The 25,985-nt window shown below is 49.0% G+C and overlaps 1 protein-coding gene across 4 annotated transcripts in view; it reads right to left on the reverse strand.

Annotated features, from left to right (window-relative positions):
• The window catches only part of DAAM2 (dishevelled associated activator of morphogenesis 2), a 107,933-nt gene that overhangs the window by 47,643 nt on the left and 34,305 nt on the right, over positions 1-25,985 (reverse strand). The window contains exon 1 of one of the 4 annotated variants that reach the window (XM_053601178.1): positions 20,744-20,878. The exons of 2 other annotated variants lie outside the window; for them this stretch is intronic. The gene's annotated coding sequence lies outside the window, so the exon portion shown is untranslated. Of the gene's footprint in view, positions 1-67; positions 207-20,743; positions 20,879-25,985 lie in introns of those variants that run through there. One more of the 4 variants, XM_053601177.1, reaches the window with a different exon arrangement.

The following is a 25,985-nucleotide window of genomic DNA, read 5'->3' on the forward strand; positions in this document are numbered from 1 at the left end:
ATGTGCTAATGGTATCCTATTCCCTATTGTCTGGAAGATCAGTTTCCAGCAAGATGCATTTACTCACTTGATTCATTTCAGGGTCTGGGGATGACTGATTTCAAGGCATGGGGAGGAGGGCTTGGAGAGAGAATGCTGGTGGGGAGACATCAAGATCACTGTATGGGAAAGCTCCCAGAGCAGGGCCCTAGCGCGGTAGAGACCTGAATGGTCTTCTCATCAGTCTGTTGCACCCAGGATATTTGGATAAATGTGAAATATTAACAAGGTAAGGGTTTGCCCATCCACTTAGAACAGTGTTTTTCAACCTTTGTAATGCCATGGCCCTTTAATACAGTTCCTGTGGGTCGTGACCCACAGGTTGAGAACCGCTGACCCAGAAGAAGGAGGTCAATGTCCCTCAGAGCGGTCATCTGGGGAAGCTGTTAGAGTGAATTCTAGATAAGGAAATCAGGCTTGGGATAGTGTTCAACATATTGAAAGAAATCTGCTCAGACCTGCTTTTCATACCAACTAAGGAGAGAGAACACTGCTCTGGCCAGAGAGCAAAATTGATGGACATCCAACAGGTGGGTAACTTTTGGAACAGAGGGGTTAAGTCTTTGGCTTGCCACTGGGAAAGCCTAGTGTCTGGCTCAAGGAGAAACACTGGCCCAGGTCATCAATGCCACATAGCCTCTAGGTCAAGGAAGTCTAAGGCCTCCAGAACCACCTTCAAACACTGGTTCCTGAAAACGCTTTCAGACAACCTGGGAGGGTTCAGCAGAAAGACCATAACTCACACACCAAACTGCTGCCAGCCACATTCTCCCCATCCCATAATTATGAATCTTAAATGTCTAAAAAGACAGAAGATGCTGTTTTTATCCCTGTTAAATATCATTTTGTGAGGGGTGTCAAGATATTTGATTCTTGTCACCTGCACCGTTGCTGAAACTGTTGACTATGGCAAGGACACAGACTCCAATGGCACAACAGCCTCATCTAGGAACGCCAAGGAATTATTCCTCAGTATTCTCAGGGGGAAGTCCCTTAACCAGCTCTGAATCCATGTAACTACCACGCTCTCATTGAGCCCTTTTTTCTATAAAAACAACATGAGCGATTTCCCCTAAAGCCCTGTGGAACTGAAGAGATGCTAAATGGAAGGCATTCCTGTGAACCAAGATCTAGAATCTTATCAAAAAAGAAAACAAGATAAATTTGGCATAACTTGTTCTCAGTGAACACAGGGTAACTTCTAGAGAACATCGCTTTATTTCCTAAGTCCGAACAATCTAGCTAATCACTGAAGCATAATCTTATCTGGCTTCTTCTATGCCAGAATCTATTTTAATTGTCATCCTTTTAAAAGAACAAACGTTTACTGGCTCCATTTTATCTTTCTTTATAAACTTTCAGACAGACTTTTTTATAGCCCAGGAGAGCCTCAAACAACATATTACCCAAGGGTACCTTGTACTGTTGGTTATCTTTTTATTATTATTATTATTATTAAATCAAAAAGAGGTAGATCATGTATACATAATGCCTTTAGTGGGTACAGTGTGCTGATTGCACTGTTGGTTATCTTTGCTGTTTCCATGTGGCTTTCACCAGCACAGGGAAGGCTGTCTGAGGGCAGGGACTGCCTCTGTCTTCTTTGACAGTTCCTCTGCCTCCCCCAATTTCTATAGCTAATAAAAGCCTTGCAGTTCGTGAGTACTCAATAAATATTTCTTGGTCAATTAGAAGATGACCTATGCTCATGGAAAATAAGAAAAGAGGGTCCTTATTAAGCAGACAAGACATCTCTGACTACAGCAGTTGATAAGGAACCTTTGTATGGAACAAGAGGACCACCCTGGAGGCTGGGGATAGGAGAAGCAGCAGGCAAGCTAGTGCAACAGTGCTGGCAGATGGTGGCAAAGACCCGAGATAGGCTGGCAGCTTAGCCAAACAGAGAGGAAGTGGGACTTCGGGGTTTCCTTGGGACTTGATAAGCAATGGCCATGAGTAGGTGAGACAAAGCCCTGGCCTCTGACTGTCAGGCTTAGTAAAACACCAATTCTTTAGGCAAATGAGGTGGACCAAGCCTCAAGTGTGGGATGATCACACGGAATGCAGACCAGATCCCCTTTGTTTCATCAGCCTCCAAAATGCAGCTGCAGCTGCTGAGCAAGATCGCTTTGTTCAGGGTACAGAGCATGAGAGGGAAGCCCCTGGGGCTGTGGGGAGCCTGGCTGACAGCACGGGGCAGGGGGTAGGGTGGTTGGGGAGGGATGGGCTGCTGCCTGGGAGGACCTCTGAACACCTCCTCGACTTCTCGTTCCCTAGTCTCCCTCTCACCTTTATCTGCTCTTCAGCTCCTAAGCCAGGCTTTAACCGGGGGAGTCAGGGGTCACGACAGGCCTGGCACGCACCTGACACACTGCCATTGTCATACCCAGGTATAAGCAGCCATGACTGCTCTGGCTGGGCTGTGCCCAGGCCATACCTATCGTTAATATTTTAACATCTCTCCTGAGAACAGACAGTGGAGGTGCAGTGGCCCTCAGGAGGAGGGACGTGTACACAGACCCTCCAAACAGGAAGTACCATCCCCCAGAAAAGGGCCTTGCACACTCGGGGGACTGCTGCATATTTGCCCTTTTAAGGGACTGCCTGTTTCACAGCTCCCGAGAGTGTTTATATTCTGAGGACAACCCTCTCCCAGCTACCCCCGCGTAAGTCTTTTCCTGCTTCCCTTTCATAAGGCGCCATCTGAACACCCAGGACAAAACCCACAGGCTCTCAGCTGGAAGGAGCCTCACAAATCATGTCACTCTGTGGTAGAAATGAGCGAGTGAAGTCCAAAGAGAAAAATGTCTTGTCTGGGGTCACACAGCTGGGGACAGGGCTGGGATTAAAACCCAGGACTCCAGCGAACAGACTGCAGTCAGATCACTGTCCCACCAGAGACCTTATTCCCCCACCAGTGGGCCTTTCCCCACCTTGCTCCTAGCCCAACAACTTCCTTCCACTATAGCAGACACATCCCTATGGCTTAGTTCAGAAATGCCTCTAGTCACATGGTCCAGGAGAGGATGACAGAAGCTCCAAATGCCATCTGCTTCCCCACAGCCTCAGTAGGAGCTGCTTCTGTCCTGCAAGCCCTAATCCCTGGCCCAGTCCTGCTCTGATGCCTCCTCCACTCCTGCTGCCAGTGGTGGAGGGGTGTAGAGGCTCTGAAGCCAGACAGACAGGGGTTTGCCTCCTGCCTTTGCCTCTCCAGCTGGTGCCCCTGGGCATGTCTCTTAACCTCCCAGGGCCCCGTTCCTCATCTGTGTCAATCTTGATGGGTTTCTCCCAGGAGGAGTAAATGAAGCAATAGAAGAAAAAGGCCTGGAGTACCTGGGCTCTCCTAGATGAAGCCCGGCTGCTGCAGGGTCTTCTTTGCCATCATCACCAGCAAGGTGAGACTTGCTCTGCCCAGAGCCTGCCGCATCAGCCCTTTTCCAGGCACAGCTGGGGCTATGAGTGGGGATTTACTGAGCTAGATTTAAGAAGTCCCCCAGCCTTGCCTTTGCAAACTGGGAATCCAGGCCAGAGGAGCTGGGCTTTCCCCTGGGCTCTGGGTTGCTCTAGCTGGAAAGGTAAACTCACCACTGACCCGAGCAGGGAGTGGGCAAAGTGAGGGGCCGGAGCAATTCACTCCTGCCAAAGCCCTTGAGAAAGAGGAGGGTTGAGGTTTCTACCTCAGAGAAGAACTGAGGTGCAGTGGGGAAATGGAAGGGAAAGGGGAGATGGAAACCCAGCAGACCCAAACTCAGACCAGCGGGACTTAACCTGCCTTCGCCCACTTTCCTCCATAGAAACCTCCCCAATACCAGCAGCTCCCTGCCTCCCACATCCTGTCTCCCTGCTCCCTCCCTTCTTCCTGTGGGGAAAAGGTCATCTCAGGTCAATCAGTCCCTAAACACAGACCAACTGGCAGAAGACACCAAACCAACAGCCCATTGACCAACACCTTCTGTGAGGGCTAGAAGGCACCTTTGAGGGGCCCCTCAGTCCCCTGGCTCCAGCCAGACTTCACCCCCTCACTGTCACAGTCCCGGCACCTTGAAAGGAAAGCACACTGCCTTAACTGGGGCTAGTCCCGGCTCTGTCACTAGCCAGCTGGTGGTTGGGGGCTGCGGTGTTAGAGGGCACAGCTCCATCCCAGCCCCAAAGGTTTCCTGAGAGGCTCTCCTGCACCTGTGCTGAGCACTCTCCCAGGTTCCACCTGGAGCTGGAAAGGGCTTCCAATCACTTGATTTCATTTTTCCCATGTGGTCCATAAAGATGCAAACACTAACCCTTACCCCTAGGTTTACACCAAAGGCTTTTTGCACTTTAGGACTTCCAAAGACCCACATCATCAGCGCTTATTCCTTAGTCTTGAGTAGAAGCAGAACAATACTAACACTTAAGACTTTGAAATGTGGCAGACAAAGGCTGTATTTACATTTTATCCCCATAGCAACTCTCTGACATAGGTCACTTCATTCGGAAGAAGTTACTTAAAAACAAACAAATAAAAAGTAAACTCAAAAATGCAAAAAAAACAAAACCTGTGGTTCAGAGAGGTTAAGTAACTTGCTTAAGGTCACACAGTTAGTTAAGATCATACCTAGGATTCAAACCCAGGAGTCTCTGACTCAAAAGCTATAAACCACTAAGCCACAAGGCACATATCCAAGAAATAGCCTAAGTTGAGATCTGCTCTGAGCTTTCTCAACTGGTCCAGTAACTCAAATTTCTATATTTCCTGTGAGCTGGGCCAGGTGTTTTTTTATTTGTTTGTTTGTTTTGTTTTGTTATGCAGTTTTTGGCCGGGGCTGGGTTTGAACCCACCACTTATGGGTTTGAACCCACCACTTCCTGCATATGGGGCCAGCGCCCTACTCCTTTGAGCCATAGGCACCGCCCCGAGGCCAGGTGTTTCACAGTGCTGCAATCTCATTTGAGCTTCACAGTGACCTTGTGAGGTGGTTGTTGTTATGACCCCCCCTTACAGATGATGATATTGTAGCTTCAAGAGCTGTTACACTGCTTGGTCAAGAACACCTAGCTGTTACGGGACAGATATGACACTGACAAGTAGGTAGTCTGACTCCAAGGCTATTGGTCTTGTTACAGAACCAAAGCTGACTCACAGCCCTTCTGTTAGCTCTGGGGGCCAATGCTGTGACTTTCAAGCATTCAAACTGTTCTATCCTATCCCCTTCCCCACCTGGATACATGTGGGTCCCAGGGCAAGGACATGGTTTCGATCGTTTTCTTTGGCACCTTCCAAAGTGCCTACTGGGAGGCAGGTGCTGCATGGATAATTTTCTGCATTATTTCATTTATTCTCCAACCTTCCAATAGTATCACTATCTCTTCTTACTGAAGATGACATTAAGACTCCCAAAGGTCTGGCAACTTGCCCAAAGAATGAGTGCTATAAATGAAGAGGCTGGGTCTGAGGACAGTGGTATGTTATTAAACACCTGCTTTTGACTAGCTTCTAGACCTACGTGCTGGATGCTGACCTGGGCGATGAGGACCCAGGAGTAAACAAGGCCTGGTCCCTTTCCTCCAGGCCCCTTCTAGCGGGAGAACAAGGGGAGTAAGGCAGTGACAACAGAGGGTTAGAGAGAGAGGGGTTTGGGCAGCATTAAGAAGGACGAACTGGCCCAGCCTGTGGGAAAGGGGTGAAGGGAAATCAGGGCGGGCTTCCAGGAGAAGGTGATATTGAGCTAGTCTTGAAACAGCTGAGAGAATTAAGGAAGAGTGCAAGGGGGGAAAGGCATTCCACACAAGAGGAACAGCATAAGCTAAGGCTTAGAGGCAAGACACACACATGGCATGTCTGAGGCCAGAGTCCTGACCAGTGGCTAAATCAACAGGCAAAGGAAGTGCACAGGGTCCCCGAGTACCCTGGTTTGATGGCAGAGCTGCAGGCATCTGGGGAGCCTGCTCCTTTTCCCTTCACCCCAGATCCCTTGGGGCTAGGGCTGGGAATGGGGTCCAGAGGTCCCAGAACATGGAACATAAGGAATGTAAATAATTTCCTGCTCCGCAGGCAGAGATTGCTTCCTATACACTGACCCTCCACATGCCATGTGCTGTGCAGGTCACTTAGGAAGTGACCCTGGGCCCAGCTGGGGGCCTGGCTCCCCAGGGAAGAGTCACTGCTTTTCTTTCTCAGGCTACACTGCCAGGCCTACTGCCAACCTATACACCTGTTTCCATCTCAACCTCTGAGGACCATCTCCTCAGGCTTTATGGGCAGCAAACAGGCCCAAGGGTCCCCTTTAACACTATCAACAGCCACATACCCCATGGAACTGTCAGAATTACTGACACCCAACTCTACCCCACACATTTGGTTGGGTTCTCTTCAATCGCCACTTGTTTAGCTACCACTAACTGTGTGGCTTCTGACAAGTTACTTGCCTCTAGGCACCTCAGTTTCTTCATTTATAAAATGGAGGAAATAATAGTAGTACATAATTCATAGGCTTATCTGAGTATTAAATTCATTAATGTTTGTAAAGCACTGGAAACAGGGTCCAGTAAAGGCAAAGGCTATTAATAGCCTTATGTATAGATAAGCTACTATTACATGCACGGACATACCTGGATATTGACTGTATGTATTACAGCAAGTTTTCTCTATACATGGATGAATGCTACATATTATTATAGGGCTTTGCTAAAGTTACAGAGGCCAAATCCAGCATGCAGAGTGTTTTTGGAAATATTGTCCTATTAGAGCACAGCTCATTCATTTAAGAATCGTTTACAGCCACTGTCATATGACAGAGACAATGTGGCCCACAGAGCCCAAAACACTTACCAATAAGCCCTTTACAGAAAAGACTGTAGGTACTCATGTTAACCCTATGTGACTGACAATATCCAATTATTTTTAATGTACAGAAACATCCATTTCAGATCGTTCCGCTTAATATATCCTACTGGCCTCTCACTTGTCCTGTCTGACCTATTAAATTGGGAGTGCCATGCTCTAAATCTAGTGACTCTAATTATAATAAAATTATAGTTATCATTTATTGAGTAAATACTGTGTTCAAAGTTTATCTCAAACTTTCACCTTCCCGGTTTACAGATGAGGAAATGTGAGGCTCAGAAAGATGCTAAGTATGTGACTAAGACTCAAATTAGGTCTCCAGGCACCGCCACTGTGCTGTCCCTGGTTGCTGGGAGTGGGATCCACCTCTGATGAGGGGCAGAAGCAGGGAGCATGAAGGCCTCCCATTTTCCCACCTCTCTGTGTGTCCAGCTCTGAAGCCCAGTCCTGTGACTTTTCTGGAAGGGCAGTCTGTTTTCTCTTTCTCTCTCCCTCCCCTCAGGTAGCACTTAGAACAATCAGATTTTCTGACTTGCGGTGTGAGTCTCAGGCCAGACCAGACTGGGGACAGAGAACATTTTCAAAAATAATCAAGCTCTCTTTCCAGGACTGGGAAACTATTCTTAGCAGCTGCCTAAATTATGGTTTGGTTCCCTTGCACCCTGGGAAAGGCAAAGAAAGCAAAAGCAAACTCCCAGCCCCAGAGACCCCTCCGTGCAGGCTGGAGGTGGGAGACACAGAGGAGTTCACTGAGCCTGGAGAAGAGGAAGGAGAGACCCTTCTGGGAAAGTGAAACTGAAACTCCCTCAAAGCCACATTTCTCTAACTGGGGAGTGAGGGTAGGAGTTGTAGGTTTTTCAAACGGTTTTCTTTTTTTTCTTTTCTTTTTTTTTTTTTTTGTAGAAACAGAGTCTCACTGTACCGCCCTTGGTAGAGTGCTGTGGCGTCACACGGCTCACAGCAACCTCTAACTCTTGGGCTTACGCGATTCTCTTGCCTCAGCCTCCCAAGCAGCTGGGACTACAGGCGCCCGCCACAACGCCCGGCTATTTTTTTGTTGCAGTTTGGCCAGAGCTGGGTTTGAACCCACCACCCTCGGCATATGGGGCCGGCGCCCTACTCACTGAGCCACAGGCGCCGCCCAAATGGTTTTCTTGTCTTGAGAAATGACAATGAGAATATAGGTTTCTTTGTATCAGCAGAGCAAAAAACAAGCAGATGGTAGCTCCCTAAAACCATGGAGAAGCAGTCACTCCTTCCTTCCTCCCTCCATCCATCCACCCCCTGAGTGGCAGGTGTAAAGAACCCAGGTTTCTAGGTGTTTTAGATGAAGCAGGTATCAAATCCTATCCTCACAGAGTGCATGCTCTTCTTGGGATGTGGGGGAGAAGGGGCAGCTCCAGTCTCTGGGCGTGCAGAGAGGGAAGAGAGACTTCTGGCAGGGTGACCTGGAGCACTGAAGTTGGACTTTAGGAGAAGTAAGGACATCAGCACATGCCAATGGGGGTCCAAGGAAGCATTCTCAACAAAGTGTGTGCCCGAGAGAGGATCAGGCATGAGCAAAAGCCCAAGGTGAATGAAAAGCTAAGGCAGGCAGCTGTGCCAGGCAAGGACAGAGCTCAAAGAGGTGCAGTGGGAACCAAGCCTGGGGCTGGGAGGTGGAAGCCAGTGAAGGGTGTGTGGGTGGGTGGTGGGTAGTGGCTGATTGGTTCCTGGCTTATAGAAGAAGAGAGAGTTTGTGAAGTCTGGTCAGAGCTGAGATTCAGACAGACATTTCTGGTGGCACTGAATGGGGCAGAATTCCAAGAGGGAGGAGCAGAAGCCGAGGAGGCAAGTTGGGAGGCAAGACCGTCTGTCTGGCAGAAGTAAATGAGGCCTCGAACTGCTGAGAACAGAGAGGAAAGAATGGGTGCTGGTGATGTCGCTGTCAAGGAGGGGTGTGAGGCCATGCCTGTGGGGAGGAGGAGGGGCCTGGGCATGCAGAGCAGGGACTTGGGCTGGCAGTGGGACCGGGAGGGTCGGTGCTCTTGAGCACCAGTTGGGGAGTGAGAGAGAAGGCACGTCAGCCCGTCTCTTCCAGCCAGTACAGCCTGCAGTCTGGGGCTCCTGGGCAAAGGGAAACCACCCTGCAGGTGACAATGCATCTCCCCAGTGCCCCCTGCATCGGGAAGCCAAGCCCTCACCTGGTTTACACTGACAAGCTGTGTTTATTGAAAAGCACAGGTCAAAGAGCCTGGCTTCCCCATATTCTAATCCCCTACTAGAGCAGCCCTGCTGAGAGCTCAGCACCTTTCTAGAGCCCAGGGCCAGGGGAAGCCCCTGCTGGCCACTCCTGGTCTTCTTCTCCCAGGGCCCCCGCACAAAAGGCATTCTGTCCCTCATGAGGGCAGGAGGGACAGAGGTCCTCTCCTGGCAAGCCTGCCCCGGAAACCCCATGGGGCTTGTGCACATGGAGCAGCCCTTCTTACAATCCAGCTTGTCCCACTCAGCACCCTGCATTCACCCCAGAAAGGCCCTCCAGGGCCTCAGGGCCCACAGACACATCCCACCTCCTCAGGGAGGGCAAGCTGAGCTAGAGCAGGGCCTGGGGAGGGCTGGGATGGGTGCTGAGCTGCCCCTTGGAATGCAGCGGAAATGTAGATCCAGGGTGACCCCTCACCTCCTCCTCCATTGGGTGTGTACAGTTTCATCAGTTCATTCATTCATTCTGACAAATATTTGTTGAGCCCCTAAGTACCCTGCTAAGAGCTAGACAAATACATTATAAACATCAACTCAGTTCGGTTGGGAAGAGAGATGATGAAACAAGGTATGGTTAAGACAAGGAAAGTACAAAAGTTAGAGCCTGAGGAGTGTTTGCAGAACTGCATCCCAGCGGGGGTTCTGGTTCACCCTGAGTCCTCTTCCCACACAGTCTGTTTAGAGGGGGAATCAAATAGTGGAATGACATCTGGGAAATAATCAGAGATGCCACCCAAGGTTCAGGACCAGAAGCCATCCTGGGTCACTGATACTGTAAAAGATAAAAAAACACTCAAAATATTAAAACATAAGGATGAGCTCATGTGGATCGGTTAGATAATAGATAGATGACCAGTTGGTAAATCCACACACACACGGGTATGATAGCCTGAAGTCATCAGTATTGAGTGACTGGGGCTTTCAGTGATGCTGCTTGTATTTTTCTGGATTTTTCCAACTTTCCTACGGTTAGCATTTATTATTTTTATCAGAACAAAATGTTATTTTTAAAAGAAGAAGAACCTAGACTAAGAGTGAGGAGACCTGGGGTTGAGTCCCATCTTGAATGACCTGGGACAAGAGCACATGATTCCTTTGGTTGGGTCTTGTCTGAATATGAGTAAGTCAAACCACTTACTATCTAGAGTTCCTCCTGCCCCTGACACTAGGAAGTGTTCCCCCCAGCACATGAGATGCCAAATGACTCTGGTTGAATTGAACCATATTCCATGAGCTCCCATCAATGAGCGTCCTTCTCATTTGTCCAATTATTCACTAAATCACCATTGATTTTGCAGCACTTCCTCTCTGCCTGCTCTGCTCTAGGGGCTGGGCACATAAGGGTGACCTGATCAGAAAAGATCCTGCTCTCACAGAACTATTGTCTCCCAAGCGTGGAGTCTGCTCGTTGTCGTCAATCCCTAGTGCCCCATCCTGTTAATAATTCTTGCTACCTTTTTCCAAAAGGACTTTTGTTTCCTTCTGAAACTCCAAGCTCCAAGCTCCAGACCTGGCACCGTCCCACATGATTTCATGCTGAGCCAGTGCTGACCTCTGAGTTCCCCTCTTTCTCAGCCATCCTGCAAACAGCCTTTTGAAGAAGTTTCTGGAGTTGTTCTTCATTCCTCCATTCAGATGAATTGGCACAGCCCTGGGCCCCTGGGTGAGTCAGAACAGGGCACTAGCAGCCTGGATTACAGTCCAGGAATTCATCAGAGGCCCACAAGATTGACAATGGGAGCCATGAAATGGAGGTGTCGGGGGACAGGGATGGAGTTAGGTGGGTTGGGAGATTCCTGATCCTGTGCACTGGACGGGTAAGTGAGTCCAGTGAGTAGATGCTCACTAAAGACTGAAGGGGAGAGGGAGGAGATCAGTGCCGCTAGCATGAGAGAGAGGGCTTGACACCGCGAGTGCACGGGCGTGGGAGGTGCGTGTATGTGTGTATGTGAGGTGGTGTGTGTGTATGTGCAGTGCATGTGTATTTATGTGTGTATGTGAGCTGCTGTGTGCACGTTGTAGGTGTGTGTGTATGTGTATGAGTGGTAGGTGTGGTTGGTGTGTGTGTATGGTGCTGTGCGTTTAGGTGGTATATGCGCACGTGTATAAGTGTGTGTTCATCTCCAAGAAGCAAACACGTGTAATTGCACTGACTTTCAAGTGTAAGTAGAGAGAAGACCCAGTCGGGTCCCTAAAGTATTTAAGCAGAGGAAACATTAATATCACTGAAAATCAGCCCCCATGCCACTTTCTAATCAGCCCACCTTAGTTTATGAAGGAGTTGCCCAAGCATAACATTTAGGAAATGTTACTGTGGGGAATGCAATGTCTTTTCTGCATTTCCCCAAGAACCACAGGGGCTGGGAGCAGAGGCCCATTCAAAGGATGCTCACATCCTCCAGAGGCCAGAGACTGGGGGTTCACATGCGTCATCTCTCAGCACCCCAGAGAGGGCAGGATTTTTGACTGATGAGGACACTGTGCTTCAAGACCAGGAGCCAGGGCTCTTTCCTGTAACATCGCATCTCATTCCAACACAGTGTTGACTCAGCTCTCCGTGCAGGGGTCCCAAGAGGAGGGTTCTCAGGGGGATGGGCTCTGGGGGAGGATTCTCCAGGGGAAGGGAGCACCAGGGGGAGTGCATGTGTGTCCAGAAGATGTAACTGGGTTTCTCTTGGGTCTACCGCACCCTCTGCCTCTGCTATTTGAAATCAGAACAGTGTTGGCCATGACTATATATGGTTAGTGCTCTGCATGGTGAAATGAGGGGGGGGGGGCTTTAGCTGCTTCCTCACTAAGCCTGAGATGGAAAAACAAGTTGCTAACAATAACAGATCCCAAACTACTCCAGGTTCTGCACTTTCTAAAACAGATATTTGACACATTGTTAGAAAAAAGGAAAAAGGATACTAGTATTTATTAAGAGGTGGGCTGGGCCCAGACTTTCACACTTCCTTCATTTAATTATCCCAACATCCTGCAAAGATAGTAATATGATCCCATATAAGGAAATTAAAGCTTAGAGAAGACCAGGAACTTGCCCAGATTAGTAAAGTTCATAAAACGTGTGAACCTCAGTCTGACTGATTCCAGAACTCAGACACAGCCTTTCCACTGTGAGGAGATGGCAGCAGGCAAATGGCAGCGTCACTGTGAACAGTCGGCACCCCTCCAGCCGTGGCACCTCCTGTGGTGTACATCCCCAGCTCTCCCTCAGTCCTCCACACCCCAGCTCTCAGGAAAGAACTGGGCACTTGCACAGAGAAGCCACGTGCCCACCTCCCACCGCAGGGAGCAGCGGCCCCATGGTAATTCTCACTACTCACAGTGAGTCACAGAAGGGTCCAGGCTGTCCCATCTTCTGGACCACCCTCTAGTGCATACAACCTGGGTGTGCTCAGGAGGACCCCTACAAATGTTTCAAAGCTCTACTGTCACCATCCTGAAATTTTTAGTAATTTTTGCACATTTTCCTTCTGTGCTGGTTCAGAATCACACAGCTGGTTCCGCCCATCTTCTGCAGGGGCCAGTACAGGCAGTCTTCCCCAGGAAGAGCAGCCCAGCTGGCCACTCCCTGTGTGTTTCCAAAAATGTTACCCGCAGTCCCTGAATGGTTAGGACTAAATGAGACAAGTTACTTTAATCTGGGGTGGCTTCCTGCCCAAATGTTCTTGATCTGCTGCTCAGCTGCTCCCACCCTGATCTTTCCTCCTTATCACACTCACTTCCCCACGCCAGCCTCCCTGGCTTCTGGCCAGGCTGTCCTGCTCATTGCTCCCTAAACACACCATTGCTCAAGGGACTGAAATTCCTAGAGGGCAGGACACTTTATCTCCAACTCTCCCGATGGGGCTCTGCTCACACACTGCAGGAACTTGATAAGACCTGAAGGATTAAATGAATTGCTTGCAATGTTATCTATCAATTTAAAAAATATTTAAAACATCGATATGACAAAAAAATGAATTGCCATATTTCCTGAACTCCTGACCCTATCAATCGTAAGACATATCATCAATGTGATGGCATTACATTTCACATACACAAAGATTGTGTGTCTTTCTGCAATTGGATAAATAATAAAAGCAGCAAAATACCTCAGCTTTGAAATATAGTAAACAAAGGCTCTGCTCATTCTGCATGTGGGTTCTCAACAATACCCCCTACCGTGTCCCCATGTCTATCTCTGCCTCCTCTTCCTCTCCTCCCCCCCCCGCGAGATCCTGCCTTCTTCAAGCTGCCTTCCTAACCACTCCAGCCTACCTAACCCACCCCCAAATAAATGCAAAGCATTTTTTGTCCACTCTGTTCACAGGAAAGAATTATCTAATACATATTCATTATCTACTACATGGTGGCACTTTATGTTATTTGATTTCTTGTGTTAGTTTATATTTTATACACCAATGAACCTTTCCTTCATCTAGACTCTAAGCCCCATGGGAATGGTTCCCAGGACGCTGCTGTGTGCAGCAGGACCTCGGCTGTCAGTAAGTTCTTCCTGAATGAATGAAATCTCATGGCAGTAAGTGGGGAGGGAAGGAGAGGAAAAAGTGACTCACTTCCCAGAAATAAATCACGCAAACCCAATGAACTCAGGTCCTTCAACCCTTTCTCCTCTGAGTCCTCTGGAAATAGAAGGTATTCAGATCTCAGACCTTGGCCCCACAGCCTCAAGAGATGTCTCGAGTGACATTCAGCTAAAGGCAAAGGAATGCTCCTTTATGAACCTGCATGGTTAAATCAGACCTTGGAACTCCCAGATAAATGCAGAATGTTTCTGTTTCATTTCTGGTTTAAACTTCTCCCTCCCCAGCCCCCCACAACAAAAGGGATCTTGCAATTAAAAGGTTTGAGATACTCTTCCTCTTTGTGCTTGAAGGAATGGGATGCTTTTCCCAAGGGAAATACGAGTCTGGCTATAGAAGGTCAGGCTACAGAAGCTGAGATTTCTTCTAAGAAGCCAGGCCATCTCCCCCCCGAAGAGGTTCCTGAGCGCTGAGAATAGTCCTTGCATGGACTCCCTGCTTCTAAATCACCTTATGTCACCCTTGACGCCTAAGTCTCCCCACTCAGTGCCTGTGACCCGGCTCATCCTGGAAAGTACACTGTGGTGTGTCCTCTCTCTGCACCCTGCCACCCCTTCAGAGGCCCCGCTCAGTTGTCCTTTTCATAGTATGAACAATGTGAAATCTGATCCACCTGCCCCAAGCACTCCCCACGCTCTCTTGTCTTTTTGATTACTCCTGGAGCCCCCTCCCTGGAGACTCTGCTTTTGAGCTCCCTCGCCCTGGAGAACCCTCTCTCTACAAGCTCTCCCTAGGGCCCCCTGAAGCCTCTCCCCACCCCACCCCCGCCTTGGAAGCCTTCCCTCTAGAGCCCCTCCGCTGGGAGCCCCCTTTCCCCAGACTCCCTCCTCCTAGAGCTCTCCCCCTGTGTCTCTCTCCCAGCTCCTCCCACCGAACCCACCCCCAGCAAGCCTCACCTCTTGCTGGAAGCCTTCCCTGACACCCTCCCCCTGCCGAGCATCCTGCCTTTCTCCACTCATGAAACATCAGGCAGATCTATTGCTTCCTGAATTACAGTCACGTTCCCTGGGCTGTGACCTTCCTCAGTCCCAGACAGCATCTCACCAGTTTAACAGGAACCCTGGTGCCCAGCACTGACCTGAGCGCATAGTTGAAATGCCAGGTTCAGACCCTGGTTCAGGGTCAGGTTTGACGATATTTCACACAAGGTGTGACCTTCCTCAGTCCCAGACAGCATCTCACCAGTTTAACAGTAAATGCAAAGCATTTTTTGTCCACTCTGGTGCCCAGCACTGACCTGAGTGCATAGTTGAAATGCCAGGGCTTCCCAAGGCTCAGACCCTGAACATCTGCCCTTCTCCTCTCCCCTCCAGCTCCAGACTTCAGATGAATTCGGTGACGGTCACTCCAAAATCCCTCTTCCCTTATCCCTAGCTCCATATTTCCAGCTATCTGCCTTTCTAGTCAGATATGCTGGTGCAAGTCCCACCAGCTTCCCCCCAAATGACTTCATCCCCTTTTCTCTGTGACTGACACCACAGCCCTGAGGTTCAAAACGACAGAAGTGCATTTAACTTTCTTTGTTTTGAGCCCTACTATATGATGGGCGTTTTATGTGTGTTATCTCATCTAATTCCAAAGAAACTCTTAAAAGTGGATATTAGCACATCAGCTTTAAGGACGAGGAAACACACGTTCAGAGGCAGGTTTTGACTGAGTCTGTCCTACATTTCCATTGTTCTCCCCAACACACCCTCACACACTGACACACTCCTGCAGGCTCACACACAGACACACTCACACATACACACGCACCGTCACACACTCTTCTCTCTTTATTTTATCAATTATCAGTCCCCGCACACAGTTGATTCTACTTAGAGATGTTTCCTACAACAGTTCTGCACAGGCCTGTGTGGACACTTAGACGCCACTCAACACACAGGGTGTGACTGTGTTTCCCAGCACCAGGGAGGCTGCTGCGCAGAGTCTGGCACATGTGGCTGGCACCACTGACCTCACCTCATGCCCACTCTCTGAGCTGCACATGCCATCGGCTTGGGACTGGCTCTGCAGGGGCTGTCCTTTCCTGCTGGCTTGGCTGACCCCTTTCTTCGGGACTCCATCTGCATGCCTCTCATTGCTCCTCTTGGCCTCAGGTCGAAACCACTCACAACTCTACCTGCTTGGACCATGTTCTGCATTTTCCAGCTCTCTTCTCGCATTTTAGCCTTTGTTTTTTCCACTTTCAGCAGATCTCCAACTATAGCGCATCACAAGTCACCTTGTGAGTTTATGAAAGATGTGGATTCCAGGGAGAATCTGCAGATCTGGGGGAAGGGTCCAGGAATCTGCATTTTAATAGGTTCCCCAAGTGATTTAGATGCAGACAGTCTAATTCACTGTCAGTTTGCTTTCCTCCTCTTTTGCCAGCATTTCTACCAATCTCACAATTTACCCCTTCTTTCCAGAGCTGAAATCAAATCCCTCTGAGGGCTGTAGAGTAGAACCACTGGGCATTTTAAGAAATACTAATGTCGGGGGCCCCAATCTGAATCAATTAAACAATCTGGGGGTTAAGGTGAGAAGGTTATGCTGGATAGTCCAATAATGTCACATCCCAGGAATATCTTAGTCCCAGGCAGACTGGGACAGTTGGTCACTCTCCTGGGCTCTGGCATTTGCAAACCCTCTCTAGGTGATATTATTCTGTAAGCAAGCTTGCCAAACACTGGACTATGTCCTCTGCCCATCAGCCAACTCGTCCTGGGAGTCCCTGAAGGGACAGCTCACCTGCATTTTGTTTTCACTGAGCGCTGGTCATCTTAAAATGTGTCCCTGGACCAGCAGCATCAGCATCACCTGGGAATTTGTTTAAACGGGTGGAGCCACCTTAAATAACAACAGCAATAATAATCCACACCTACAATTTATGCAGGTTTCTACTACAGGCCACGCACTGCCCTACATGCTCTCCTGTGTCCCCATCCAACCCACAAGGAACATGTGAAGTCAATATTACTGTAGGCAAATGATGACACCAAGCCCTAGAAAGGCTGAGTGAACCAGGTAAGTCATACTGTTAGTTGGTGGCAAAACCATGCCCAGAACCCAGATATGCCCAGCTCACAAGTCCCAAGCTCCAACTCCTCTCTCATCTACTAATCTTTTAGAAATCCCTCCCAAAGCCATCTTTGCATCATTTTCTGACTCCAGGGAAGTAGTGATTAAGGAGTTAACTGTCAGGCATGAGCTGGGCCTGGAGATCCTTTGAGGTTGGGCCCAGCCCCCCAGGGATACTGTAGCTGATCAGAGGGGGCTTGTTTTGATTTTGTTGCAGCAAACATTTACTGACCACAGCCTAGCTGGTTGGAATATGCCAGCTCATTAAATTCAGCAATAACCTTGTAAAGTGTACGGTGTTGGGGTTTTGTGGGGGTCATACATAAATCTAGCTCAAGTTTGAGACCAATTAAGAAATGGATACATGAAGAAGACAGATGGAAGTCAAAATAGCAGCAATATTTCTGATAAAGCTGTTGGGAGCATGTGGCTTTATATATCAGACCAAATGTACTTCCTAATTTTCCATTCACAAATAGGGCCAATTCACACATTCAGTCGCTGGTATAGGAAGGTGACCATGGACCTCCCCCTAGGAGAAGTCTCCTGACCAAGAGTCCCCCCACCAAGAGCTGGCCAGATGCACCTACTCTGCAGGTGACAGATGCAAGAGAGGGAGTTGGCAGTCCCAGCTTATAACTTCTCCCAGAGTCACCAGTTGGAGATCCCTTGCCTCTTCCCTTGAGGAAGCAATGGGGGAGGGAGAAGCCTGAGAGGGCAGCCCACATTCTCCACCCCTATGGGCATTAGAGCTACTCATGCCCTGACCCCAGGCCCAGAGATGTTGGCTTGGTCAGGGGAGGAAGCACAAGCGTGCTCATTAATATTTTGTAAACATTCCCTAGGTGATGCTAAGGTGTCAAATCTTGAGTAGCTGCTCATAGAAGATCCTTTCTTGGAAACAAGAAGCCAGGAAGGTGCCCCTGGAAGGGCCGGAATTGTTCTTACTTTACAACCAGGGAAACAAGTGTTCAGGAAATTTGAGTATCAAGTCCTATGTCCAGAGCTCAGAAGCCAAATACCAAGGATGAGTAATGGCCTAGTTAGCAAATAAGTTTTCCCCAAATTCAGGGTGGACTTGGAGGTTTTCAGCCAGGTTGGAGCTAGATCAGCAAAGCTAGCTGTTCTCAAACTTTATTGTGCAATAGAATCTCCTGGGGGGCTTATTAAAATGCTGGTCACTGGGCCCCACCCCAGAGTTTCTGATTTAGAGAGAAGGCTGCGTGGCTGTGGGAAGAGATCAGCTGTGGCTTTTGAGTCAGGTATATCTAGATTCCAGGCATGACCTCTCCTGGTTCACTCAACCTCTCTGGGGCTCGGTGTCTTCATTTGCCAACTAGGAACCACAGTGATAATGACCTCACGTGTTTCTTATGAGTTGACTGAGGACATGGAAAGCACACAGGGTGGTGCATGGCCTGTAGGAGGAATGCGGAGGAACTGTAGGTGTTATTATCATGCCGTGGTTGTTTATTTAGGGATGGCTTCTTTGAGAAAACTGGGGGGAGGTTTTGGATGCAGGTGAGCACACCAAGAAACAGAACAGCAAAGTGAGAATGAACCAAGTCTTACAGGATGCGGGGACGCGAGCCAGAATGGAGCGGAAGCCAGTGCACAGAAGTGGGGATGAGTGGATCATGTGCAGAGGATGGGGTCTGCTGCAGATCTGGCAGGCAGGCGGGCTGGGATTTGAAGTCACCCAAAATAGAACTTTCTTCTCTCCAAGCTTGCAATTTGCTTTTCCCTCCTCCCTTTTTCTCTGGGCCACACTTCACATGCCTGTGTCCAGACTCATTTGTTAGAATTGCGTCCCCCTTCCACCCCCACCCTTGCCCTAGGGAATCAAGGAATCTTAGCAATGTCTCCAATTCTAAGTTCTGGAGGAAAAGAAGTAAAGTACAAGGGGAGAAGCCCTCTCTCTAGGCCTCTGTCTTTGTATGACTTCCCCCTAGCCCCTAGCCTCCTCTTCCCCCAAAAGATGGCCATTACCAATCATCATCAATCTGGCCATGGAGTAAGAGGTATCCAAGCCAGGAAGGACATCAGTGGCCTTCGTCCCACCACTCAGCCACTAAGTCCTCTCTGCCAACCTACACCCCTGCCCTATTTCCCAGCTAGGCTCAGCGCTTATCCCTTTAAGTCTTCCCCCAATAAACCTCGCTGGATTGCAAGAGTTTCTTCTTCCATGTGTTCATTCATCCATCCATTCATTCCACAAATGCTGACTGAGCACCAGCTCTGCGACCAGGCGCTGGGTGTGCAGCAGGGCTTCCGTTATGAAGAAGTCTCTGCTCTCCTGCAGTCTAAGGAAGAGAGCGCTCAATTTAGAGGCAAGAGATCGGTTCCCCCACCAGTCATAAGGAGAAAAGGGGGCCCCTCCTCATGCTTCTCAAGGCTTCCCTTGTTTGCTAACACAAGAAGAGACCTCCACACCACTGGTGAGACACAGGCTAATCTTCCTGCTCTCTTTCTTGCCTGCACCAACACATAAAAGGAAACACACTATATCAGACACCCTTCATGATTCCTCGTGGTTTCCTTCCTGCAGACTTTAGAAAATGGTCTGAGCTTCAACGTGTGCCATCTTCAGTCACAGCTTGGATTCCTCTGTCCAGAATCTTAGCTTTATGACCATCTCAACCAGTATTTATTGATGTACTCAGTTGTGCTGGGCTCTGGAGATTGAGATAAATAAAATACATTCCTCGGTGCCTGGGGTTCACGGTCTAGAGGGGGAGCCATCGCATAAACAGAGTCATGATGCGATGTGGGCCGCACACAGTGATGGAAATAAGGCATTGTGAAGTGAGCTGCCTTTTGATGAAGAGGATAGCAGGGAAGGCTTCCTGGAGGAGGCAATGCCAGAGCTCAAACTTAAAGAAGAGAAGCCATCAGTCTGGAATTGAGCCCATGTGTTGGCTTGGCTCCTGCTTGTCGCCTTAATCACTTCTCTCTGTGCTCTTTTCCCTTCCCTTCCCTGCCCTCCATCTCACAACAGCCAGGGCATTGGGGCTTTTGGAAAAATGAATCCAAGTGCCCGCAGTGTGATTGTGACTAGATTTTTCCCTCCTTCCTCTTTTTTATTTTTTAGTGTTAATATTATAACACCAATAACATGATGCTGATAGTGTGATCAACACTAAAAATATAAACCAAGAGTTTATTTCCAACTGACCATTTTTAGGTGGTTCCCAGATTACCCCCTTGGTTTTTCTTTTTTTTTTTCTTGTGGTTTTTGGCCGGGGCTGGGTTTGAACCCGCCACCTCCGGCATATGGGACCGGCACCCTACTCCTTGAGCCACAGGCGCCGCCCATCCCCCTTGGTTTTTCAACTCCAAGTTTTTCATTGTTCTTCCGGTCTAGAGAAAACATTACCTCTTATCAACCAAAAGCCAGGCCTGAGTTTTCCAATGTTGCACCATGGTTCTCAACAGCTAGAACAGAGCTCCTGGCAGAGAGCAAAGGGCTCTCAAAGGGCTTTGGCTGACTTTGGGGCTGAGAGTCCAGGCTGTACCAGGCTCAGCAAATAGGAGCCACAGCTGCAAGTCAAAGGCCTCTTTCATGAGGAGACCATTTTTGTCCAGCACAGTCATCCAAACAGGTAGTGAAGATCATTGTCCAAATGAATGGGGAAAGAAAGAAGTACATAGAAATATGTACCTATGAATAGAAAAGAATTTGCAAACCAAGAAGCCCCTTTTGAACATGGAACAAGATTTCATATGGCAGTATAAGGGGTGTACCATGGTTGAGTCAATTGAAGTCAATAGTCCTTTGTCTGAGGGATTCTGTACATTATTTGGGGGGCTACACTTCATGTCACTGCATGCTAAAGAGCCTCCACCCCAAGATCCTTTCTGAGAGGAAGCAAAATACCTCAGGAATACAAGGGGGTTGAATATCTAAAATAATTCTCAGATTCTAAGTTTGGCTCTGACAGTAACCAGCTGTAAGATTTGGGGAGAGTTATTTGACTTCTTCAAGCCTTACCTCCTTCATCTGTAAAAGGAGAACGTGGGCTGGGCATGGTGGCTCACACCTGTAATCCCAGCTCTTTGGGAAGCTGAGGCAAGGGGGTGGCTTGAGACCAAGAATTCAAGACCAGCCTGGACAATGGAGTAAGATTTCATATCTACAAAAAAATTAAAATTAAATTAAATTTCAAAGTTATCTAGGTGTGGTGGTGCACAGTTGTAGTCCCACTACTCGGGAGACTGAAGCAAGAGGATGGGTTGAGCTCAGAAGTTCAGGCCTGCACTGAACGATGATTGTGCCACTGAACTCCAGTCTGGTGACAGATGAGACCCTGTCTCTTTAAAAAAGAAAGAAAAGAAAGAAAGAAAGGGGAAAAAAGAAAAGAAATTTGACAGGACATAACCCACCAGATAGTTGTGAAGAGTGAGAATTCAGGAGTAGTGCCACTTATCAGATGCAAAGGATTTTACAAGGAAAATACTTTTCACTATATTTGCTTTGAGAAGGACCAGTGTTTGCTTCCCTTCCCTTTCTCTTACTGTGCTCTTACTGATAGCAGAACTAACGCAGGACCCTTTTTCCCCAGGAAAGAAGACTGATAGCCCCAATGGAGCAGAGAAGGATTGATAAGAGGTAATGTTTTCTCTAGACAGGAAGAGCAATGAAAAACTTTCTAGTACTAGGAAGAAAAGAGGATTTCACTCTTTCTCACCTACAGGAAGGATTTAGGGCGCAGGGGGTTGCAGTGTCATTAGAAATAGCCTAATGACTTACTTGGGAGATCTCCAGAATAGGCGCACAGGGCTAGGGAAGGGCCATGCCCAGCTCCCAGCAAACACAGCTCTCCCAGGGACAGGTTAGCAGCAGCTGGGGAAGTCACCCACAGGCAGCCCTCAGGCCCACTCAACTACAGCCTCTGTATTCCAGAGCAATAGCCAGACACTCGGCAGAGCAGGGGTGGATGAATGTCTTGGGAGTGCCAGGGTTCTGAGGTCCACCTCAAAGGCCCTGGGGGCCAGACTAGACCTGGGCCCTTCAGTGAACTTTAGCACAGAGGCCCACGACGAAGTGGGAACAAGGCAAGGCTCAGTGGAGATCTGTGAAAACCCTACAAACTCAAGGCCTTGCCCTGGCCACCTTGAAAATGCAGGGGCTTCCCCAGGAAATCAGACCACATGAGGGAGGAGGAGTGTCTGAATTGTGACTTGATGGGATCTTGATCTAAAGCAACTCTCTTAAATCAAAGAGACTGAAGTACCATTATTTATCAAGCGAAGTTTTTCATCACAAGCTATCCATTATAGGAAATACTTTTTACCAACACATCTGAGTGTAATATATTCATTTCCACCACCCATTCCAGGTAGCTACTTTTATTTCATCATCATCATTATTACTAAGTAGGTTATTTCCAAACTGACAGTGAGGAAGCAACGAGAAGGACAAGAGCAAGAAATAGTCCCACTTGTTTCAGGTCTGAGTCTTTGGAGAGCTCAGAGAGGCTGGCTGAGAGGTGGGACCAGAAGGACTGCAGCCTCTAGACTTGCCCCTCACCAGCAATTTCTCTTCCCCTCTCTCCTGTTCTATCCTCCACCAACCTCGTCAAGTCCTCCCTTTCACCCAGATTTAACTATAACTGACCTGTCAGCTTCTCTGCTCTTTTCTCACTGACAGAACAAAGCCAAAGCACCTGCCACCTACCACTGCGCTTCCGCCCCCTAATGCCCGCCGCGAATGCCCCGCCCCATGCCACGCCCCAATCCCCTAGGGCACGCCCCTAACGTACCATGCTCCACCCAGTGACGGCCCCTGATGCCCCGCCCGTGCCTGCTCCCTGTGCCCTGCCCTCGGTCCCGCCCTCTAGTGCCCTGCCCCCAGTGCACAAACCAGGACCGTTCTGGTGGGCCTTGCAGGCCTCCTCTTTCCCAACCCACTCGTTTTGTGGCCTTGGCAGTAGGTTAGAGCCAGAACTCAGAAGTTAGACGGTTTGGGTACAAATTCCAGTGGTGCTTCTTATCCGATCTGTCATCTTTAGCAAGTTATTTAACCTCCCCGGGCCTCATTTTCCCCAGTTGAAAATGAGAATAATAGCAGTAATATGCCTCATAGGTAATTGTGTTAATGAAACTAGCAAGCCAGTTAGTGTCCAGTGGTTAGGGTAGTGCTCGGCACCTAGTAGGCACTAAGTGTGAGGAATAGCACACCCTCCAGCGAGGTCCTCCAGGAGTATTTAAAATAGCAGCCTCTCTCCAGCACTGTCCACCTCCCATCTCCCTTCTCCTCATTTTCCACATAGACTCACCACCACCTGACAGGCTATGCATTCTACATATTCACTATCTCCAACTAGGAGGTAAACTCCATAGGGCATTTTTGTCCATCATTCATTGCTATATCATTCATTGCTATATCCGCAGTGGATATAATTATTTCCCTGCACACAGCAAGCTTTTGTAACAAAGAAGGAATATATGAAAGTTAACTTACTCACTGTATATACTTAGACATGTTATATGACTCCACATGACTTAGTTTACTCATCTGAAAAGTAGAGGTGATGCCTACGCCCCCACATTCATGTGAGGATTCAATGAGCTAACATTAGTGAATATGCCTCTTTGGTCCATGGTCAGTGGATGCTGGTGGATCTGAGAGGACCAGTTTCAGTCTGACTCAGGCTGGGTCTGAAATGGTTAATCCCTGACTCTTTCACCCATGGAGGCAAAGCCAGGCTGCAGGGCCACTGGCAGCTGTCCAGGTGGAGGATAAATGTCAGGGGTGTGGCCTGCAGAGCTGGCCCGGCCTTGATGCAGTCCTGACCCAGGCAGCTGGAGTCACTGGCCACCCCCTCCTGCTGAGAGATGTGCCTGAGCCTGGAGCATTTAAGAGCACAGGAGCTGAGCAGTGGGAACCTCCGCCAGTCCGGGTCCCACGCCACATCCTGGCCTTGGGGGAGGTGGGCCCAAGGCCTGGACTTGCTTCCCAGCTATTCCCAGGCGGCCTGCTCTCCTGCAGGCCCAGCTGGGCTGCCTGAGCTGAAGGGCTCAGGGGCAGGTCTGTCTCTTAGCATCACCTTCTCCCCATGCCTGAGGAGGAGGACACAGGCCTCAGCACAAGGAGGGACTGGACTCAGAGCCCAGCTCTATCAGCTCTGAAGCCCACCTGCCTCCTGGGGAAGGTGTGTGTACAAAGGCAAATGAGCCTCATGTGGCCAAGTCACAGAGAGGACACGCTGAAGCACAGGGACTCCAACCAGGGGCTCCCCATCTTCCTCCAGTTTATCACAATGCTCCAGCTTATCAGCACCTTCCCTAGGAGCCCATCCCTTCTCACAACTGATCCAGACAGAGATGAAAACAGAAAGGGGCAGACTTCAGTATGGATGGTGAGGATGAAATACGTGCAGTCCAGGGTCTGCCCCAGGGGGTTCTCCATTCCACAGTCATCTGTGCTAGGCACTTACACTGCAGGGAATAAAGTACAGGCTTGGCCCCCCAAACCCGCTCTCAGTTGAGGGCTGGGGGCTACACCCCAGAACGTCATGGTGGAGCTGCACAGGGAATGGCAGGAGTGTTGATGAAATGTCTCTAACTCAGCCTGAGGAAGGAGGGAGAGCAGGAGTTCAGGTAGGGTGGTCCCCAGGTGCTTCCGGCAGGTTAACGGCATGGTAGAGATCATAGGAGCTGACAAATACAGAAGTTATATTTCTAACCAAGGGTCCAGCTCAGAATGGCTCCAGGGAGGATGCCAACCTCAGCTTTCATCCTCTCCATCTTCAGGGACTTTTACTAGAAACTAAACCCTCTGAGACCAGGGACAATGTTCAGTCTGTGTCCTCCATGCTTAGAGTGGTGACAGATATATGTATGGTGGCCACTCTGTAAATATATCTGAGTGTGCCAATGAACAAACAATGAACAAACACACACCCCGGAGGTAAGATCACTACTGACCTTAGGAAACCCTGCTTTGTTCTGACATGCACAGAAGTTTCTATGGCCCAATTCCCTATTGTTAAGTATAGGAAACTTCACAGGCTCTAACTCTCTAACTAGTGCCAAACAAGAAATTGCTCAGCTTCCAACACAGGCATCCTTCAAGGACTGACAGAGCAGCAGCATTCTGTTCATCTCCCAAAGTGCTGCCAGCTTCCCCTACAGTCACGCTCACTCCTTCAGTACCCTGGGCACAGCTGCAAGAATCACACACCACTGTGGACAATGGCCAACAAGAGCAGGCAGTTGGTGACAATGTTTGTGGCTTGGTACCTACCGAAAAACAGGATCATACCATACTTGCTGCCCACAAGCAGTCCCGGGCACCCATGTGGACCATTCACACACCCCAGGTGCAGTGACCAGCCCTGTCCTCAGCTCCTGCCATGGACAGTAATACACAAGGAGGAGACGCCAACGGGAGCGTCTGTTCAGACACTATCCTGGTCTGGGATGGGAAGCTGGCCCTGGGCTACTTAATCATCTAAACACCCACCACTCTTGCTTTCTTTTCAGTGGAGAATTGTAAAAAGTGGAGGTTCTCCTCCTGCTTCTGTTATTCATTCATGCAGCCGTCATTTAATGAGGACCTACTATGTGCTGTGGACCTACTCTGTCGCTGGGACCATGCTATGTCCATGCTATGTCTGTCTGTGTTCCCTCCAAAATTCATGCATTGAAACTTAATCCCCATCGTGGTGGTACTGAGAGGTGAGGCCTTCTGGGGGTGAGTAAGTCACGATGACTTCACCTTCACCTTCCTTTTTGCCCTTCTCTTCCTTCCACTATGTGAGGATTCAGCGTTCTTCCCTTCCTGAGGACACAGTAACAGGCACCATCTTGGAAGCAGAGAGCAGCCCTAACGTCAATCTGCCAGTACCTTGATTTTGAACTTCCTAGAGTCCAGAACCGTAAGAAAGAAATGTCTATTGTTTATCAATTACCCAGTCTGTGTCTTTTTTTTTTTTTTTTTTTTTTGTAGCAGCCCAAATGGACCAAGACAGACTAAATGCAAAACTGAACCTGTCAGGTCTTTGCATCCTGGAAGTTTATAGTCTAGGGAGGGTCAGCTAGACCATCAGGAGCAGGCCTGTGGGAACAGAGATGAGGAGGAATCCCACCTACCTGAAATGGGGGGAGGGTAGAGAAACTTTTTAGAGGTGATGTTTGAAGTGTTCACTTGCTATCCTTCAAGATGAGCCTTCAAGCTGTGAGGAGGGCAGAGCTAAGCGTGGGAGGGGCAGGGCAGGCAGCGCTTGGTG

The sequence above is a fragment of the Nycticebus coucang genome, chromosome 9 (assembly GCF_027406575.1).
Source record: "Nycticebus coucang isolate mNycCou1 chromosome 9, mNycCou1.pri, whole genome shotgun sequence".
Classification (NCBI taxonomy): domain Eukaryota; kingdom Metazoa; phylum Chordata; class Mammalia; order Primates; family Lorisidae; genus Nycticebus; species Nycticebus coucang.